Genomic DNA, 18,189 nt, shown 5'->3' with positions numbered 1-18,189 from the left:
TTGTGCTTTTTTCCAGTGGTTAGGTACCTTTCGTTGCTCAAGCGACCTACGATAAATTACTGCTAGAAGGGGAGCAAGTTCTTTTGCATAATATTTATAGAAGCTTACTGGATCTCATGTGGTCCTGCAGCCTTTCCACTGCTAAGCGACTGTAGCTGCTTTTGAATTCCGCGATCGGCTATCTCAGTATCTGCCATTTCGACGTTCACACGATGATTGAAAGAAGGGACAGTGTTACGATCTTCCGCCGTGAAACAACTTCGGAAGACCGAATTCAGTATTTCGGCCTTCTCTTTGTTATTTCCCGTTTCTGTGCCGGTGTGGTCGCTGGGAGAATGAATATATGATTTAGACCCACTTATTGATTTCACATACGACCAAAATCACTTAGGGTTTTTACTCAGATCGGTTGACAACGTCTTACTTTCGAAATCATAACCGATTCCCTCATTACTCTCGTTACGCTCATTTTCTCTTCGTTCAGCTTTGGTTTGTCAGCTACTTCTCTTGAACCTGAGATGAAGTGCACTTTGTTTAGGTAGCGCTTTTCTAACACGGCTATTAAACCATGGTGGATCTTTCCCAACCCTTAAAATCTTACTCAGAACATACTTATCTAGGGCATATTGAATGATTCCTTTGAATTTTTTACATTTGTTCTCTACATCTTCGTACTCATCACAGAATATTTGATGCTGACTGCTGAGGTATTCTGAAACTTGTATCCTGACATCCTCGCTGAGAAAATATATCTTCCTACCTTTTTTAACATTCCTTGTAGGAACCGTCGTCATAGATACTGTCACAGCCTTATGATCACTCTTACCTTCCTCTGAGTTACTGATTCGATAAGTTCAGGTCTATTTGTTGCCAGGAGGTCTAAAACTTTACCCTCAGGAGTTGGTTCTCTAACTATCTACTCAAGGTAATTTTCGGACAAAACATCCAGAACAATGCCACACGATTCCCTGTCTCTGGCATCAGTTTTGAAGGCGTAACACTCTCAATCTATACGTGGCAAGTTGAAGTCACCGCCTATTACAACTGCATGGTCAGAAATATTACTAATATCTGAAGGGCTCTTCAACTACAGATCCTGACTCAGGTGGTCTATAAAAGCATCCGATTACCATTTTTGATCGTTCCTTGATACTCAATTTCACCCAGATTAATTCACATTCGGAATCCGTGACAGCGTCGCTAGATTTTATGGAATTTTTTACTGTAATAAACATGTCGCCACCATCCTTACGATAAATATTCCACTCTGAACTCAGTATTACGTTGTAATTGACGTCTGGCTTCAACCAGCTTTCTGTTCCCAATACTATCTCTGCATTACAACCTTCAAAAAGCAGTACTAATTATGGGGCCTCTACACGCTGTACTGATGGACCTAGGAGAGCTGATCAGTCACCTTCATTGTAGGAGAATTCATAACTGCTGCCCCCTGATTTGCAGCTATGAACAGACTCCAGCTCGTGGGCTGGTCTCTCGTAGAAAGGCTGTGATGTAACTCATCACTACTACAGCCACCTTGAACAGAGCTGCTGGGTACTTTTCTGAGGCACAGTCTATGATATCAGCGCCCTGGGAATTAAGTGGGAAGAGCTGCAGGCAGCCAAGCAGAACTGGCTATACTTGCAGTGCTACTGGGTCAGCAATCATCCCTGACTTAGTGGCTGCTATGTGAGCTTCTCCACTGCTGTGCTGACAGAGGGGTGGTGCCCATGTCCACAAATATTAGCCATTGAAAACTCTGCTGGCTGCCTGTCTGCCACCAATCTGAGGAAAGATGGTGGTGTACTAATTGTTAATAAATGTTTAAACTGACAGAAATGTTTCTTCCACACGTTCGGGCATTTGAATGATCCTTACTACTGCATCCCACAGGCCGTACTGATGTAATTAAATGCCAGTATCTTGATAAAAAAAGTGCAGTGATGTTATTTGATTTCAGCAAGTGGCTGCCAGCAGCAGAAATGTCTACACCTGGTTCCACCTCTGTATGTCAGTAGATATAGTTTCTGGTTTCTGACTGAATTCCCAAGAAAATGGTTTTCCATATTAATTTCTTTGGAAACTGATCCACAAATCCCAAATAATATCTACTCAAAGTTAGTTCGTTTAGACAAAAACTTTTCAAGCATAAAATCTAGATATAAAACTTTCAAATCATCTCCTCCTTTTTACCCCTTTTTGTGCTCTTGATGATGTGGATAAGAAATTGGAAAAACTCAGATGCAATAACCTTTCATTTCTCTCTCTCATTTAATCACTTAAAAATTTATATAAAAAATACTTTTTCATTGTATATGGGTTTATTCAAAGTTTTGGAAGAGTTAGGAAATTTTAACATTAAATATATTTTGTTATTTGATAAATCTGTGAAAATGTTAATTATAACATACTCATTCTGTAATAAGAATTACAATAAAACATTTTTTCAAATTTCAGTGATGTTATAAGTTTAAAAGATGCTTATGGTGGCCAGGAATATAGACTTGGAGTCAAATAACATATCACTTATTACATTTGCCAATGGAAAACACAGATATTAAAAGTGGATTTTAAAAAATTAAGAATATATTACATGTAAAATAGTTTGATGCTTCTGACTCAGTTCCCAAGAAAATGAAAAATGGTGAAATTTCAAGTAAAGATCACCAAAAATGATCTAAATTAAGACCCATGTTTTTGCCACAATATAAAAAGAAATAACAATTAAAAATGGTTATCATGTGTATACAAATGAAATTATCCTACTTTTCACCTATTTTCATCACTATTCGATCATTTTATCACGAATAGTTTCATCATTTTTTGAGTAATTTCACAATTTTTGAAGTTTTCAACGCTTTTTTCAAAACCGTTTTTTATGACCAAATATCCCCTCATCATTTCATAAAATTTCCTATCACAGTCCACAACATTTACTAGTAATGTTGTGGTTTTCCATTTCCTTGGAAACTGACCCATGAATCCCCATCAATATCTCCTCAAAGTTAGTTCGTTTAAACAGAAAACAGTGCAAACTTTTCAAGTATAAAATCTAGATATAAAACTTTCAACTCATCTCCTCATTTTAACCACTTTTTGTTCCCTTGAAGATGTGGATAGAAAATGGAAAAACTCAGATCCAATAACTTTTTCATTTCTCTCACTCATTTAACCCCCTAAAATTTATGTCAAAGATATTTTTTCATTGTAAATGGGTCTCTTCCGAGTTTTGGAAGAGTTAGAAATTTTTAACAGTAAATATTTTTGTTATTTGATAAATATATGAAAACGTTAATTAAAACATAAACATTCTATAATGGGAATTACGATAAAACAACTTTTTTCAAAATTCAGTAATGTTATGACTTTAAAAGATGCTTATGATGGCTGGGAATCTAGACTAGGAGTCAAATAACATATCACTGATTATTTTTTTCTATGAAAAACATAAATATTAAGCATGAATTTTAAAAAATTAAGAATATATTAAATGTAAAATCTATATTGTGACATACTTTTACGATCTCCATATGCTAACATATCTATTTTATTTTACAGAACGTATCTTTTATTATCATGAGAACAAAATTTTTTGTATTAAACTCAACAGAATAAATGAGGAGCTAAAGTGGTTTTATAAACCGCAACGGAATAAACTACATGATATTTTCTTCGTAAGAAATTCTGTTCTGTATTGTTCACTACTATTAAGAAAACAGTTTTTGTAATTTTGTAAGCTTATTTTAGTATTTAAACACATTTATTAACTTCTTAACATTTTCTCCTCAAAATCATCAATTTTATATGTATATATTTTTGATGTTAAACAACAAAACTCTTTCATTATTTTTCCATTACATTCATCTTTCATTTTACCTAATATCTTATTATTTACCTAAGGAATATCGTTAAAATCATTTTTTGGATATTCACAAGGTTCAGATTTATCAAGCATTTTCTTCATATCTTCATAAAAATCTTGTGATTGTATATGATAAAAGTAACTGTCAGTATCTCGATAACAAAGAGCAGTTTTTCTCGAAATTTTGGTTTTGTATCATGATTGTGAAAACTATACACAATTCTTTAGGTAAATCATGTACGCTCATTCCAGTGTAAATAGAATTGTTTAACATAATTTTTCTCTTATTTGTGTGAACTACAGCAATTTTTTATTTACAAGGTAATAAACATATAATAGAACTACCATAATACTTATTTACTGTGAACACATTACTGCACTGAAATGGTGCAGAACCTAATATATTAACAAAACTAGGATGTTTTACTTGTCAGTTCCAATTATCACATAACAGAGTTACATATATTCCTGCTAAATAGTCAAAAAGACGATTTTTTGTGAATAGTGAACATGTTGATGATTTCTTATGTCTTAATTGATGCCTTCAGATGTTAATGGTGCCATTTCTTGAATTTCAGTGTATAAATTACATATTGGTACAACTTCTTTTTTCGTACATTCGATAAATTTTTAGGACAGTTTGGTCCTATGTATGAAATTAGATTTTTTGAATGTAAATTCAAATATTTAATGAAATAACAAAAACCATTTGCTTCATGTTTTGACATTTCTTTGTACATGAGTTCTCAGGGTTCGGTTGTCAATTACCGATCTTTAAAATTAAAGTTTCTAAATCAGCTTAAATAATAAAAGGAAATTTCATTGTATGTTGAAAATTTTTAAATTTACGTATGATCCTTTTTCTGGTAGTCTAATTTTAATTGTTTGTTACCTGAACAATGTGGAATTTGACTTCATAATTTTTCTTTATTATTAAAATGGATTAAACACATACAAGAAATAAATTTCGATTCCTTATCTTTTGAGATATGAGTTAAAATAAATCAAGATAAATCTTTAATCCAACAATAATGTGAGTTACTTTCATTATTAAAATATAATAGCTTAATATGCTGATTTTATTTGCATTTTCTTATTTTCAACAGATGTCATTAAGCTGCTGATTGATTCCTTGTCCAACATTTTTATATTTTGTTACTCTTTCTTCATTTTTATCTGCAGGTTGTAATGCTGATTTCTTAGATCACAGAAAACATTTTTGATCATTGTTTTTAACATTAACACGAGCTTTCTTACTTTTATTTTTGTGGTAATTCCGTGTAAGACGACCCTGTTTATGGAATGTATTCATTAATTGCTAACTGTGATTCAAGAATTAGTTTTACGCTCCAAGCAGATCTGACAGACTGATATTCAGGCATTTTAAACATATTTATAACATTTAATCAAATCACTTTGAATCATGATTATATAGTTATGTGCTTGAAATTTAATCTGCATTTTTCGCACTCTGATATTTTCATCTTATAATCACAACAAAGTATAAAATTTAATTGTAACCCACTATGTAATTTTCAGCTTTCTTTCACTAATTTCATAATTCCTTGTTTTTATATATTCAAAAAGGAATATGGATCAAGCAACTTTTGATTATAGATACGCGCATGCAGATGCACTGAACAAGTGGCCAGAATTTGATCTGTATTAGTTGCATTTCGAAAAAACCAAGAGAAAGTCCGTTGTTGTCAATAGCAACACTGTGGTCCAAATAATTATATGAACGATCGTTATTTGTAATTCATAAGTGAAGCAAATTTTTTCATGAAGAGCAAAAACTGTAACTTGCTGTAATACTATGAGCAGAAAAACAGAAGATTTAAACCTAGAATAGAGTAGAATGGCATGTTCTATATAATTGCATCTTACTTACTTTTGTTAGAACTATAAAATTAATTAAATCAACATTATCCAATGTGATACTGGTGAATATACAGGTTATAAATTTTATGGTGTATATAGGAAAGAATGTATCAATTATTAAATATTTGAAGAAAAATTTAAATCCGCTTTTAAAAATTTTAAAATAATTGTAGTTACAGACATGAACAACTTGAAATTTGATGGCATTAAACATGATTTAGATTTCTCTGTTGATGATGAAAGTAATCTAATGCTAAAGAAAAATGAATTAAATGTTGATGAAACATAATACACATTATGTGATAATCTTCTAACACCCGAAAAATATATTCAGTCACTTATTGTTGCTCAAGAACTTACAACTAATGTTAGCAACAGGATAATTGATAAAATTGTGTTAGGTACCCTCAGTGATGAAGAAATAAAACAAGCAATAAAATATTGTTAGTCAATTTATCCTAACACAGAAAAGATCATCAAAAAAGATTTTTAACAACATTGATGTGATAAGAGCAAACAATGGATAGGAAGGCGCAAGTATGCAATTTAACTAAAGAAATTCTTTGGGATAAAATTAAATGTGTATTTTAGTCCATCACTTGTTATATTTACGAACAATAAAAATTTCATCATGATTCATATTAAATAAATAATTGAAACAATGATAGGTCAGTTGATTTATGAATGTAGATATATCATCGTCATCAGGATAACAAACACATAGAAAAGGTAAGTGTGCAAATTCGTTTGTTGAGAATGCATCCATTTTATGTTAATAAATTCTTATAAAATAATTTTATATTAATTTATCCAAGTATTATATCAATTGCCAAATCCTAACCTTTTAAGTTTTATTTTATCCTCTTTTGTTTCAATATCTAAATCCAGAAATTTTGTTCTTGAAGTTATTGCTAATAACAATTTCCTTCTTAATCTTTCAGGTTGTAAGTAACTGAATCCGAATTTCAAAATTTTCTGTCAACCTGTTTGTCAAAAATTCTTTTCAGTTTGCTTAACCCTTATTTTAAATTTGGGTTTATAATCGTTAGATACCATTTTAATCTGATTTTAATTAGATTTATTTTTTGGTTTCATATTTTTTCTTTAGGTGTTTCATGGAATATGTCAACAACAGATGTTTTTAACTTAGAAAAGTTCAGTATTGTTAATGTTATAGTTTTTCATAAGTTCTTGAAAATCTTCTTTAAGGAAGGCATTTCCACTATCTGTTGTTAGATCTCTCATAGTTTTTGTCACCAACATTTCTTCAAAACCTCCTGAAACATTTATACCTCTTTTATCTTTAATTGCAATAGTCCAGGTTAATTCTAAAAAAATAACATAAGCTATAATTAACACATATTTGTATACATTATTTATTTTTGATGTTCCTTATAATTTATGAGTATCTATTTCTACTAAATCTGCTCCAATAGTTGTCTAACTCAAATGACAGAACATTTCTTGTACTAAACATTTTCCTTATTGACATATGTAAGTTATTAATTATTTCGTCACAGACGTATAAAAATTTTTTAAAGGATTTACATTTTTAAGTTCTACATACCACACAAATTCCTTCAATCCTCTGGCTTCCATTTTTAGTTATTTTTTTTTATGTTGAGTTGAAGAAAGTTCTTGCACTTGAAACACAAAATATGATAGTTCTTAAGGACTGGGGATGAATTTTAATCACAAATGTATATAGATTAAGTTTAACAAAATAACTTTTTTTAGATCAGATGCTACAGTTTTAACTGTATTTTTTAATGTTACTGTTAAAAAATTTCATTTATTCACTATTAATGATTGTGTCTTAGTATTTACTTCATACTGAGTATCATTTACAATTAATGTAATATCAAAATTAATAAATGTTAAATCTTTGGCTGTTTTTTTACCAGTAACAAATATTTATTCAGCATAAAATCATACTAAAAATTATATATCTGTTGCTCATTTCCTAACAGAAATGATGATTTAGTTTTTTGATTAAAATGTCACTTTTTTTCTAGTGCACCAAAAAAAACTTTTGCACAAATTTCTAATTCTCTTTTCAATTTATTAATCTCTCCACTACGATATGTTATAGTGATGTAATTATCATTATGAAGCTGATGAATTTTTTCGTTAAGATGAGTTTTAGTGAAATAAGTACTGAATTGCGTTAGAATACTTTTGTCTTCAGATTTTGGAAATAGATTATAAAATTCACATTCTAAGTTCCTTTTGTTAACTGCATCTTTTTTGTCAGCTGGACTATTTACATGTGTTAATGTTCTGTAGGTGAATACAATATAAATTTTTGTTACTTGAAAAATTGTACTCAGTTAGATACAAAACTGTAGAACTAAGGAATGGTTAATGGACTGATTGTGTTGGCATAATATTATTGTTCAAACAACATTTATTTTTTCTTAACAAAAACAGACATAAATTATGCTAAACAAGTTATTGATTGAATATCGTAAACAATTAACAGCTGGTTTAAGACTACACAGGGCAAGGATCCTAGGTTGGCAAAGACGGTTTAACACTGGCCCTTAAAGTGTGGATAACGCAATCTGAATTGATCTGACGCTGAGGAGACTTTGATTGATCAAATCTACTGAAGTTTCTCTATATAGCTGCAGCTGAGAGCAAGTGGTGACTGAGGTCTTTACGCCCTGGCAATGCCTGAGCGGCAGTACGTTACCCTGTTTGCTCCCTGCGACGATGTAAACTGCAGCTGGCGAGATGTGTGTGGCGGAGGTGAGACGTGAAGTTGGCACCTGTGGATCTATCGTGGTCACTGTCTAGCGATCAGGCAAACGGATCGCAATTTACTCTCTACCAGAGCCCTGAAATGACAGTAGATTTCAGTGTGTGACACACCCATTCGCTAGTTGTATCAAGGACGAATTTGGCTCACTTATACGACAGAGAACACAGGGATATCAAACGTCAAGACCGATAAACCAAAAACGAATAAGTCTACCCTCGGCAAATGAGCAGTCTGAGACGATTGAAGTCACACTGTTGGTAGAGTAAGATCTTCACCACAGGCCCCGCAGTATAAACTACTCGCAAGTGAAGTCAGTCTCAGGACAAGTATCATGTACCAAATACACATGCCAGAGCCTCGACTAGAAATGCTTACCAGACGAAAGTCCTGCACCAGAGCCCAGAAAAAAAAATCCACTTTCCCGCAAAGTGGACGAAAGATACCGCCATCACCCCGTCTTGAGTCAATCACAGGGCTCTAGAGGCGCTAAAGTTCCCCTCCCACACGACAGCACAAACTCATGCCAAACCAGCGCAAGAGTAAAGAAACCTGCATCTCTGGAAAAAAGAGAATCCCCCAATTATTGTCTTTTTTTAGTTTTCACAGAGGGGGAAGAGACGATTTTCTCTGGTGTCATGTCGATCCCCATGGAAACAAGTGCACAGATACAATCTTAAAGATCTTTATCTAAATCGCCTGTGACTTGGAGCTTGTGAGTCTTAGCTGTGAGGTGTAATAAAGATTCAATCTCCAAACATTGCTCAGACACCGGATTTTTCTTATACGGCCTGGGGGAGTGACTCACTGTCTTATTTGCACTTTCAGCGAATATGAAAACTTGTGAATTTGTATTACGTGTGGCTCTGCACACAATGCCCGGTTTATGACTCCACTGTGTAGACGCAGTCCTTATGACTGTCGCCCCACTTCAGGCCTTCTGCTGGGGCAACAGCAGGTATCACAGCATTGTTCTGCTGTCTAGATTAGGAGCTGTCCTGTCTGCCCTGTATGGCTGTGGCCCTGTCCAACAAGATTTAGTAAGGGATGGGCTCGCCGCCAATTCCTTTCAACTCCCAACATGCCGTTTCTACAAGCTAATAATCATAAAAATACCTCATTTTTTTGTCACACTACCAGGCTCCAAAAACATCTGCTCAGGCTGTTAACTTTCTAGAGTCTAATAATCATAAAAATACCTCATGTTTTTGTCACACTACCAGGCTCCAAAAACATCTGCTCAGGCTGAAAACTTTCTAGAGTCTCGTTCAAGGTGCATCAGGTTGTAATAAAATCGTTAATAATTTTCCATATGTGGAAAATATGTGAAAGAGTAACTTGTCCTCTCTCAATTTTAGCATATTGCAACCAACTGAATCAAATACAAATTTTGTATTCTTTTATAATAACAAATCCAGTGTTTTCATATATGATTTGAAGTATCTAATGATTGTTGGTACAAAACCCTTTGGTTTATTATGAAATTTACCAATCATAAAATACAATAAAAATTTTAGTTTTAAACTGTTTGACTACATTTTCTTGTTCAAAATTTGATAATGCACTATAATATTTCTGATTTATCTTTTCGAATTTTCAATTCCTTTATTTTCATTTTTGTTTTTAAATTATGTCTTTTTTGTTCTTCTAATTCAGCATAAATTTTTTTATCATTAACTGATTTAGCAATGGCTGCTGTTCCGCCAGATAATGAATTAACAGCTATTAATTCTACTGATAAAATAGGTAAAAAAACATCCAAGGCAGCTTTTTTCATTAATTATCCAATTTTTTTTTGTGTAACTGGCATATCTAATGTAATAAGTAAATTTCCACCAGTATTTTACCTGTCTTTCTTTTTTGAGCAACAGTTACAAAATTATAAATGCTATTTGATTGTTCATTATTGAGTTTAATTTTAATTGATTAAGCTTTTGGGTGTCCTAATCTCTTTTTATTTCCATACATTACTGCTCTAAATGGTCTTCCAGATAATTTTTCTCAGAATGATGCATTGTTTCTTTTGTGATTTTATGAAGTTATTTACCTGCTTCATGCCTAGATTCCAAAAATTTGTTTTTGTTTCAAATATCATGGTTTTTATATGCTCCACCTAACGCATTTATAACCTGACCTACTCTAGCTAATCTCTTTTCAAGTTCAGTTCCTTGACCACAATAATGATAGAAAGGAAGATGTATTTAAAAACTAATTTCTTAATTAACATGGTCTGCTAAACCATTATCATATTTCTGACATTTACAAAATGCTTGCTTTAACTGTTCAAAATTTAATTAAATAATATGTACCTTTTGGACTGTTGATAATAAAATCATTAGGCTTCCTAGTTAACATTTAAGACATACCAAAATTATCATTATGTTAATTCTTATTTTCACCTAATTCTTCGTAATAAATTATCATCCATCTGTCGATTACATATCTTACATAATTCATACACACATATTCTACTAGTTTTACCATGTAGATTTTTGTTAATCTTTCACCTGTTAAATTATCATCATGCGAATCTGCTGCTAATGTTGGAAAATGAACCAAGAATTTCGGTTACGAAATTATTGTGTTAATACATTTACTTGACTTTATTTTATTTGTATTTTTCTGAATATAGTACTCCTGAATCAAACAATATATTTCTATATATTGAAAAATGAACAAGCCCCAAATCTGAAACTGTACCTTCTACAACAGTATATGTTATATTTAAAAGATTCATTAATCCATCTCTACCAACGTATTCTCTTTAGTCAATAATTTATTTACGTACATGAAATTTAACAGGTAAGGTACCAATATTCTTAAACATATTAACAGCTCTTACTCAAAAAACTGTACCTTCTCTATTGTTAACAAATTTCAACATTTGTTACCTATATTCATATTTACACTTTATTCCTTTCAATTTTTCTTCATATTAATTTACATCTTGTATTTCTGATTTGCTTAATATAGAATCAGTTGGTGGTACATCTTCAAATTTTCATAAATACTGACAAGCATAAGATTCTCTGCAATAAGTAATAACTTTGTTTTTCAGCTTCTTCATTTTGTTCAATAGTTTTTGAGATGTTATCACTTTATCTTGAATTTCTTATTTATCATTTTATGTTATATCTAAACCAAGCTGATGTTCTTTTTTAAAATTCTCATATTCTGTTCTCTGTTGTTTTTTCTATTTTTTTAGTTCACCTTTTGATTCTCCTACATTTTCTATTTCATGTAAATTATTTAACAACTTCAAAACAGAATGAAGTAATTATCAGATTTTTTGGTAACAATTAATTATAATATAAAAATTAGTAATATATTATTTTAATATCTGGGTATATGAATAAGGTGTTTAACATTTATGTCTAATGGTCATGTTTAATGGTTATGTTCAACATATGAGTTTAAAGTTCAACATTTATGTTTCTATTTAAAATTCATTTCTAATGTATATCTTTAAAAAATTATTTCTTAAATTTTACTTTCAAAACAAAGTCCTAAAAATTAAAATTAAGTTATATTAATAGATTTTTAATGTCCCTTTTGTAAGGTCATTTAACTAAGATGGAAAATTAGTTCCATCTGTGGAAATTTGCTTTCTTAATTTGATAATTTCGAACATAAATTTTTCTAGTTGTATCTGTTGTAAAAAATTCGAAGACACTCTCATTCCAACATTTACTACCTTCTCCCTAAAATAATTAAAAATTAAATCTCCACCAACAAACTCATTTGTAAATATGACTTAAACTTCTCTCATTTTGTCTTAATGTATTTTTGAAAAATTGAGATTATCATTGATCAATTCTGTAGCTATTTTTGAATATGTTTGACGTAAATAAAAGCAATTTATTATTTTTTGTCTATTTCTGGTAAAATAATTAATGAAGTTAGCAACATAATTTTTAGATATCACATAAGGAAACTATGCCATATAATTTAATGAAAATTAATTTCAATTTAGCTGATGCAGTCTTTGAAAAATGATGTTTATTGTGACCATGAAACTAGTAACATATAAGTCCAATGTCAAATTAGGAGTACCACTAGTTATGAAACAATTTATCACTCATTTATTCCAATTCATGCTATAATTCATAATTTAGAAGTAAAAATTAATGATGAAAATGATATTTTGATTGACTTAAATAATTGTAAGAGCTATTTTATGATTTAATTAATAAATTTTAATCTTTTTGAATGAACAGGATTTCAAGATATCAGATTTATTGTTTTTCAGTGCATGAGAAAGATCATAATAATATAAATTTTCCAGAAAAGAAAGTCGACATTAACATTCATATTAGTGATGGGTGCTTCTACTCAAATCATATTCAACCATACATAAATTTTAAAATTATTGCAGCTGATGAAACAGATAACCAACATTTGAGGGAGGATCTAAGGAGAAATTAACTGATACTCATGCAACAAAACCATCGGATTTTGTAACTATCAAGGAAGGAAATAATGATTTATCTAGGTTAGAACATTCTTCTAGTTCAACATCAGTTTCATTACATTTAACTCTATCTCTTGCTGATTGCATGTGCATGTTAGGACATACTTAATAATGACAAAATAAGGAGCATAAAATGGAGTATAATATTCACTTGAGATTTTTGTTGGATTTTTAAATATTTTAAAGAAGTAATGTGGGAAGGAGGCTTAGATATAATGTTTACTTGGAGTTCAAGTTCAAACGACATTATATTCCGATTGCCTCCTTTTAATGATACTAGAGTCCAAATAAAACTTGCAAAATCAAAAGAATATAAAATTACAGTTAGGAATGTAGAGAGTTGTGAAATATGACCCAATTTTGAGCTTGAGCAACGAGAAATTATATTGAATCTCCTAATATAACGATTTTTTTATATAAGTAGAGGGAAAATGCATGTTCCACTCTCAAATTTCTAGTTGAAGCACGTTTATACAATTATGTCATTTTAGCCATTTTTGATCTAAATTAACAAATCCTATAAAAGCATGTGCATAACTCGTTCCCAAAATGGTAATCTCATTTTGGTGTATTCATGATAATGAATTAATGCAGCTAGTGATTATAAATGTAATATGTACAAAAATGTTAAATTTTATGTAAGATTTTCGAATGCATATTAAAAATTTAGTAAGACTGTATGAAATGTACAACTCTAAAATAAATATTGAGGTTTCTTGTAGAAAAAATAAGAATCAGTTTAGATAAATAACATATTTATATGAAAATCTGTAATGAGATAATACCTAATTAAATGATGAGGTTTGAAAAACCAATTGTGATTAATCTACCTGGCCTACCTGATTAAAATCAATCAGATTTTTGCCAAAATTGTACACAGCGGTGGTGTGATGGTAAAAAATGTTACTATCGCTATCCTAACCAGTCACACTCGCATAACAACCAAATATATATGTCTAAATTATTTGATAAGCATTTAATGATTTTTTTGTAAAACAGATAATGAAGGTGTAGATATATTTATGTTGAAAACAAATAAAAATGTTTGTATTGAAGAGTTGGTTAGTATATTTAACACATGGCACAAAAGTAAAACTTTAGAATATAAAGATTTCATTGTAGAGATTGCGAACTGTTAAATATTGATCGTCAAATAAAAATACATAACACATTGTGTTACATTAATTTATGGTATAAATTTTTGAAGATGACTCCATCTCATGTGATTCAAAAACAGAAGAATGTGGAGGCTCAGCCTATGGAGTACCAGTAATATAAAATGAAATTTCATTAGGTAACATAGAAGGATAAAGTTAATAATTTTCGTTTCATATGTGCGATTTTTCTTACCATACATAATTTTGTAGGTAGTGTATCATTTGGTATGTAATCATTAGGAGCTGCACACATTTTTATAAGAGTTTTTTCAGGATGTCATATTAATGAGATAGAAACAACAACCTGTTCCAAAATTATCAGTGAGTTATTTTAGGATTAATTTGAAATACAACAAATTCAAAAGAAGGCAAATAAAATTAAATCAAATTTTTCAACTACAATTTTACCTTCTTTTCTAAGACTATTTTTTTATTTTAACTCCTGCATCATTATAATCAGTCCATCTAAGAATACAGTAATTTGCACTTGAACACCACATGAAATATACAGTAATATCATCATACCACATAACTTCTATGTTATAATCTTCAAAAATTCCACTGTGTAAGTTAATTAGATGAAGTACACTATTTTTCTTGCTTCTTAATTTGCCATTGTGAACTAGATGTCCTTCCATGCTTATTTTATCAACAAGAGATCAAGTCAAATGTCACAAAACTGATGATGAAAGAAATGGATGTTGAATTACAGATAAAACATTATTTCCGTTTTTTATTGTTACAGTGCAAATAATTATATATTACACATTACATATTATATAATTATCAATCACGTTTTTATTGGATTTTTCATCATGTGTTGAGTAATCTGCTCCTTCTGCTTGAACAATTTTGAAACTAATGTACAACTGAGCATGATTATGATGTACCTGTCCATCACCAATATGAATGTTAATTTCTGTATCCTTCTTAGGAACAGTCAGATTATCTTTACTCTTTTCGTTCGCAGGAAAAGAATGGAATTGATAACTTTCAATTTTGTACACTTATTACAAATAACCGTCACTTCATTTCTAAAGTAACAGTGACAGTAGCGTCACTGAAACCAAGTACATGATCATTCGCTCAGTTGTAGATTATCATTCTGTAGTAAGACCGACTCAGTGTGGCACAAATTCTGTTGCTTTAATATAAATTAACCTGCCACATGCAACATAACCCGCAAGATGTTGCCTTTTGTAGCATACTACAAGACGACGCACGTCACAGTTCCATAGCATGCCACTATGTTGCAAGATGTTTCCCCAGCGTAAACGGGCCTTAAAAGTAGCGACACTCACTGCTGTAAACGTTTTTACCGTTTGACAGCTGGAGTGAGACTAGCGCTCCAAGCGGCGAGAACGGAGAACGTCAGAAGCGTCGTAAGCACGTTTGTTTTGCATCCGTTTCCTACATGATTTACAAAATATTTGAAGTATTTTCTTACCTCAAGAGTTTGTGTAATATCAGAAGATGTAGATGTTTCTAAAAATGATTCTAAAATAAGTGCAAGGTGGGATAAAAATCACGAATCCAGTGGCAAGCTACAACGCGTTTGTAACGAAATACTTGTGACTATGGATAGAACTGCAGTTTACCGCGTTGATATCAGAGGAACAGAAACACATAGATTTACACATAAGAAGCACAGACATGTACCTCTACATGGAAAAGGGATCGATGCCCCATTTGTCATCCCGTAGGCCTACTGTGTTTTAGTCATTGTCGCCTGTTGCCAATACTACGACCATCATCTTTAAATTATTCTAAGTGGGACAAACAACAGCGAAATAGTGGGAGAAATGTGCAGTACGTGTGAATTCAAGGTTCTCAAAGACAATAACACTGTCAGAAATGCAGTCATATGTTAAATTTGACACTAGAGACATTTCATCCAATGACATATTCACTAGTTTATCTGTGTCGGAAAAATGCTATACTTTCTGCTTTAAAAGGTGGAATATATTGTCACTTACCCATATTTTATTTGCATGTCTTCCACATACCTTTGTAATGTACGCACTGATGGAAGCATAAAACATTCTGACAAAATCTCTATGCCTGAGTGCTGCATATACTAAATTTAGAGCAAACAGCTTATTTTCCTCTTTCCAGCTTGCAGCACATTTCTCCTTCAGTCGCATGTTAATCTGACTTAACAAAAAGTCAAGGGCATCTCTTTTTAAATATCGGGATCCTATAGTCTTCAAAAATTGTTCGTCCTTGTTCACTTGATCCTTCTGACACAGTTTCTGTTGCTGTCTGTACTTAAAATGATAGCCACTTTCCCTGTCCCGTAATAGTTTAGCACCAAGTCTAGCGATCTGCACATCCTGACACTTCACACACTTCTCCAATACACAAATAGTTGCACTTAATCCAACCTCTTCATCGTCAAAGCAGGCCTGTGTTGACGATTCAGATGAATCTGGCACTGAGATATGGAGAGTTGAAATGGCTGCTTCTGTGTCATAGGACTATTCTACAGCCTTAGACGAATTGTCGAATCTTTGCGGCAGTTTCCTCCTCGTCGTCAATTGAGGTGGCTTATTTGGGATGTCAAAGAGTGTGGGTTACTGCATTCCACATACGTTTATTATTGTCTGCATTTTTGAACTGGTTTTATTCGAAGTGTAGTGAATAATACTTAAAATTATATAAAAAGGTAAACTGGGTCTTTTTCAAAAGATCTTCTTGTCTGCTATTCACTAGCCATTTTCTGCTCCTAAAACGAAACATTAATCATTAACACACACATAGAATGAAATTTTCACTCTACAGCGGAGTGTGCGCTGATATGAAACTTCTTGGCAGATTAAAACTGTGAGCCGGACCGAGACTCGAACTCGGGACCTTTGCCTTTCGCAGGCAAGTGCTCTACCAGTTTGGAAGGTAGGAGACGGGGTACTGGCGGAATTAAAGCTGTGAGGACGGGGCGTGAGTCGTGCTTAAGTAGCTCAGTCGGTAGAGCACTTTCCCATGAAAGGCAAAGTTCCCAATTTCGAGTCTCGGTCTGGCACACAGTTTTAATCTGCCAGGAAGTTTCATATTAGCGCACACTCCACTGTAGCACGAAAATTTCATTCTAGAAACATCCCCCAGGCTGTGGCTAAGCCATGTCTCCGCAATATCCTTTCTTCCAGGAGTGCTAGTTCTGCAAGGTTCGCAGGAGAGTTTCTGTGAAGTTTGGAAGGTAGGAGACGAGGTACTGGCAGAAGTAAAGCCGTGAGGACAGGGCGTGAGTCGTGCTTGGGTAGCTCAGTTGGTAGAGCACTTGCCCGCGAAAGGCAAAGGTCTCGATTTCTAGTCTCGGTCCGGCACACAGTTTTAATCTGCCGGGAAGTTTCAACAAACACATAGTTTGCAAGCGAAACCTGTTGATACAGTTTAGTAACATGATGGTCTATACCTCTCAGGGTCCTTAGGAAACCTACAAAAAGACAGATGAGGTGTCTTCTTCTTCTTGTTGTTCATGCGATTTATTGCGCTACAGACGCTGCCGTTTGTAAAAACAGTTATACAAACCAAAATAAACCACTTATATTCGCTTTCACGATCGCGCCGAACTTAACAGATTTACTTACTGGCCGCTTGGCGCGCTGCTGCCGCAGTAGGCACCAAAATTGAGGAGAAGTGTCGCGACTGTTATGTTAGACTGTGGCGGCACTGTGTATGCAACTACTGAAATGGATTTTTTTCTTCACAATAAAGTTTTCGTTTTATACAACTAAAGCATTGCCAATTGCAGAGTTTTAATTTGTTTCTTGCTTACATTTAGGGGATGATGTCTACATGCAAGTTTGACTAAAATTTTCCTCTTTGTTATCGCCGCAATACCGGCACATAAAAATGTAAAAGACATGAGCGATCATGAATGAAGAACAATGAAACACAAAAAGACTGACAATGAAGTCTACTGGTAAGTTAATATTTTTCGGGTGGGCAATAGCACAGACAATTGGCCGCAGAAGGGCGGACGACAGGGAGATGCACGACTGTTTCCCGCTCCACATCTTACACCTTGCAGGCATTTTTCTGAACTGGCTACTGCAAGTTT

The sequence above is a fragment of the Schistocerca nitens genome, chromosome 3 (assembly GCF_023898315.1).
Source record: "Schistocerca nitens isolate TAMUIC-IGC-003100 chromosome 3, iqSchNite1.1, whole genome shotgun sequence".
Taxonomy (NCBI): domain Eukaryota; kingdom Metazoa; phylum Arthropoda; class Insecta; order Orthoptera; family Acrididae; genus Schistocerca; species Schistocerca nitens.
Note: the sequence above shows the minus strand (reverse complement) of the source record.